Here is a 3896-nt window from a genome sequence, read left to right as displayed (position 1 = left end):
TTCCTTATATTTTAGACATTAGACCCTCATCAGATATGTCGTTGCCCAAGATTTTTTCCCAGAGTGTAGGTGCTTTTTTTACTCTTTTGGTAAAGTCTTTTGATGAGCATAAGTATTTAAATTTTAGGAGGTCCGTTATCTGTCTTCTTCTTCTTTTTTTTTTTTTTTGTGCATTTGTAGTTGTGTTTCACAGAATTTTAAGTAAAAAATTAGGTTCGCCAGTTTCATCCCTATGTTCTCTTCCAGTAACTTCATATTTTTAGCTTTAACATTTAGGTCTTTGATCCATTTAGAGTTACTTTTTGTGTATGTTGTGAGGATTCTGTTTTATTTTTCTGCAAATGGATACCCAATTTTGTCTGCACCATTTGTTTAAGAGACGGTTTTTTCCCCATTGAAGGGATTTTGACCTTTTGTCAAAGAGCAGCTGTTCATAGGTGGATGGGTTTACTTTAGGGTTGTCTATTCTATTCCATTGGTCTACGTGTCTGTTACTGAATCAGTAACAGGCTGTTTCGATTACTGTGGCTATATGGTAAGCCCTGAGATTGGGAATTTTGGGCCCTCTTACTTTGTTCTTCTTCAATAATGCTTTGGCTATCCGGGGTCTCTTTACTTTCCATATAAAATTGGTGATTAGTCCTTCCATTCCATTAGACAATGTAGTTGGAATTTGGATTGGGATTGTATTACATCTATAGATCGCTTTGGACAGTACTGATGTTTTCACAATGCTATGTCTTCCAATCCATGAGCATGAATTTTTTTTTCTTTTCTATTTATATAGGTGTCCTTTAGTTTTTTACTGTAGTCTTCTATAGTTTTATTTTTTAACATCCCTGATTAGGTTTATTCCTAGGTATTTTATCTTTGGGGGCTATTGTAAATGGTATTTGTTTTCTTGATTTCCTTTTTGAAGTTATCCTTATTAGTGTAAAAGAATCCAACTGATATCTGTGTGTTGACCTTGTACCCTGCCCTTCCACTTTGCTGACTCCTTCTATTAGATCCAGTAGCTTTCTTGTGGAATCTCTGGATTTCCTATGTAATGACTCATGCCATCTGCTAATAGGGATCATTTTACTTCTTCCTTTCCAATTTAGAAATGCTTTATTTCTGTTTCTTGCCTTATTGCTCTGGTTAGGACTTCCAGTACAATATTGAGTGGTGATAAACGAGCATACTTGTCTTATTCCAATTCTCAAAAAGAAGGCTCTCAATCTTTCTCCATTGAGAATAATGTTTGCTGCTGGCTTTGCATACATATCCTTAATTATGTTGAGGAATTTCCCTTCTATTCCTATCATGCTGCGAGTTTTTGTCAGGAAAGAGCGTTGGGTTTTATCAAATGCTATCTCTGCATCAGTTGAGAAGATCATGTGATTCTTTTCCTTTGTTTTATTTATGTGGTGAATTACACTGATTGATTTTCTAATGTTGAACCACACTGGCATCCCTAGTATGAATCCCACCTGATCATGATCTATTATTTGTTGACATGCTATTGAATTCTGTTTGCTGGAATTTTATTGAGAATTTCTGCACCTATATTCATGAGAGATATCTGTAATTTTCTTTCTGTGTGTGTTTGTGATGTCTTTGCATGACTTTGGTATCAAGGTTATGCTGGCTTCATAGAATGAATTAGGGATTATTTCTTTTCTATGTTTTGGAGTAATTTGAGTATAGTTGGTGTTAACTCTTCTGAACGTTTGGTAGAATTTCCCAGTGAAATTGTCTGCACTGGGGAGGGGAGCGTGTGCTTTAAGTCACTGGATGTGGGAGGGCATAGGAGTTTGCGCTGCTGCGGCAGGTGTGAGAGTGCAATGGCCGTCTTTGTGTATGATTGTTGGAGCACTACTAGATTGAGGCTTGGTCTGATTAACTGTGATGCGGTAGGGGCTGACTGGAGTCTGGCTGAATGGGGGAACCTCTAGTTGTTAATTAATGGATTTACTATGGAGTAGGTGTTTCCTGGAAACCCTGGTGGAGTAGTGGTTAAGTGTTACGGCTGCTAACCAAGAGGTCAGCAGTTCGAATCCGCCAGGCGTTCATTGGAAACTCTATCGGGCAGTTCTACTCTGTCCTATAGGGTCACTATGAGTCGAAATCCCCTCCACGGCAGTCGGTTTGGTTTTTGGAGGTGTTTCCTATCTTTTTTCCTATCTAAATGGGCGGGTACCACTGCTGGTGAGTAGTCTGATCTCTAGTTCCTGGCTCCCTTACTGCTCTGTGGTTGCCAGGATCACTGAAACACTCGATCTGCCTTCCTGTACTTTCTCTTTTCAAATCTAGTTCATATCCTGCTCACTTTGTCTCATTCTGGGTTTGTTTACACAGTATCTCTGTCTCCTATTGTGAATTCCTTGGAGTTGCCTTCCTGTGCTTCTCACTGGGTAATGCTGCTTGCTTTGTCTCAAGATGGCCACGCAGTGCCTGGCTAGCTGGCAAGGTGCCTACTAACATCCATGGTTTTCTTTCAGTTTCTCTTTTCACTTCGCGCTCTGTCTAATTCTTCAGCCTTCCGTTTGATGCTCAGGGTTCCACGGTTGTCATCTGTGCTCTTTTCACCTGATTTCTCTAATTTTTCTCACAGGAGGACGTTACAGTATGTCTGACTAAGCTGCCTTCTTGGGCTCATCCTGTGGTGATTCTTCATATCCATTTTGCTGTCATTTGGAAGAGAGAATTATTTCCTTCTGCAAAAGAAAAGTAAGTAAACCAATAAGCTATAGATTAGTCATCAAATAGTACAACTAAGTGTGATTCCATGATAAAAATAATAGTGGTCACACATGGTACCTCATAATTGGCTGTGCTCTTAAATTTCTCAATTTGATGCTATTACCCCGTCCTATCTTTGGAATAATTTTACCAGTAAACATGGACAATGAGTTTCTTTTTATCCTATTTTTTCAAAGTTTGTGTCACTAGTCTATAAAATATAGTAATGAGGTAGCTGTAGCCCAAGATCAAGCAAGGGGGTAACTGTGTTCTAGAGGAAACATTTATTTGTGTTTTGATCCAAGGTTATTAATTAATTCCTGAAAAGGTGCCAACTGGCACCTCTTAATCAAGTTTTATTCCTGAACAAGAACAACAAAGAAAATAAGTTGTTTATAGGCAAGGTGGAGGTGGGCCTTTTCTTGCTGTTACATCACAGACTCAATGTGCTGGCAATATACCTGGGTATAAACTCTGAACAGACACTTTAGAATATTCTCTGCCACTGACATAACGTTTTTGGGAAACAGAGCACCAACCTTAGAAGAAAAAAGAGTTCCAAAATCAAACTGATCCAAAGCTAAAGAATTGTTCATGCATTTTGGAGCAGAATGTTTGATTGGGTTTTTAGTATTAGTACCCAATAGTATTCATGTTTTGGACGTGCAGCTGGCTGACAGCTTGCTTCGGTGCAGAATTCTATAATATTCTGGTTGAAGAAATTCAGAGTATTAACTGTGATCCATTCACTGAGGTCTTCTATCTCTGGCAACATAACAGTCTGTGTCAGATTCCCACTTCCTAGTTGCCTTTACATGTATTAATAGTTCATATTGATGAGACCCTTCAGGATATACTTCCTTGCTTGAATGTTTTGGAAGTGCACCTGCTGAAGAGAAAGATCATCTTCTCTCCATAGAAGAGAAGAGAGGGGAGGGGCAAAGAGCCTTCAGCACTCACTTGAAGCCCTGTTGGTCTCTTCTCTGAGCAGGAGTTAAACTGGAGCAGTCACTGCTCCTGCCTCCCCACCTGACTCCAAATGTGGAACCAACTATATCTCATGAGCTTACCTCTAGTTTTAATATGAAATAGTTCATACAAAAATTATATATCATATGTCATGGATAGAGAATAATAGACCATATCCCAAGTTAAGAAATAAAACATTACCA

General features: G+C 38.8%; 1 pseudogene; it reads right to left on the bottom strand.

The window, feature by feature from the left end:
• Positions 1-3008: 3008 nt before the first annotated feature.
• On the bottom strand, positions 3009-3630 carry LOC126058209 (MOB kinase activator 1A-like; annotated as a pseudogene).
• Positions 3631-3896: the final 266 nt, after the last annotated feature.

Source organism: Elephas maximus, chromosome 14, assembly GCF_024166365.1.
Source record: "Elephas maximus indicus isolate mEleMax1 chromosome 14, mEleMax1 primary haplotype, whole genome shotgun sequence".
NCBI classification, from domain to species: Eukaryota; Metazoa; Chordata; class Mammalia; order Proboscidea; family Elephantidae; genus Elephas; species Elephas maximus.
Note: the sequence above shows the minus strand (reverse complement) of the source record. Positions and strands in the feature narration are given on the sequence as shown.